Source organism: Eimeria mitis, genomic scaffold, assembly GCF_000499745.2.
Source record: "Eimeria mitis Houghton genomic scaffold, Emh_scaff1057, whole genome shotgun sequence".
Classification (NCBI taxonomy): Eukaryota; Apicomplexa; class Conoidasida; order Eucoccidiorida; family Eimeriidae; genus Eimeria; species Eimeria mitis.
The window spans coordinates 1-659 of NW_013567338.1; positions in this window are offsets into that span (position 1 = coordinate 1).

A 659-nucleotide genomic window follows, 5' to 3' on the forward strand; every position below is an offset into this window, starting at 1 on the left:
GCTTCTGCTGCAGCAGCCGTTCTCGCTGCTTCGCTTGGTTGGCCTTGCGCCGCTGCAGTATTTCCTTTTCTTGCTTCTTCCGCTGCTCCTGCTTCTTCTGGGAGGATATAGCAGCGAGTCTGCTGCTGCTGCTGCTGCTGCTGCTGCTGTTGCTCCTGTTTCTGCTGCTGCTGCATGTAGACAGATTGTATGGAGAAAAGATGAAGGATACAAAGGAGTGTCTAGCGCGCTGAGAGCTGCTGCTTCTGCTGCTGCTGCTGCTCCTGCTGCTGCTGCTGTCATGCTGTTGCCAGCTGAGTGTCGACGGGGGGAACAGGGTGGTGTTGCTGCTGCTGCAGCGGCGGCTGCTGCTGCAGCGGCGACTGCTGCTGCTGCTGCTGCTGCTGCTGCTGCGTGGAAATCCTCCTTCAGTAGTAGCAGCAGCAGGGCAGCTGATCGTAAGGCATGATACGCTGAAGGAGGCTGCTGCTGCTGCTGCTAGTAGCAGCAGCAGCACGAGCAGCAGCTGGCGGTTACTGCGGTGACTGCGCATCCTCCCTCCAGACAGAGCAGCAGCAGCAGCAGCGAAGAGAGGCTGCTGCTGCTGCTGCTGCTGCTGCTGTTGCTGCTGGCGGAGCTGCTGCGGCTGCTGCTGCTGCTCGTTGAGGCGCAGTAGTTAG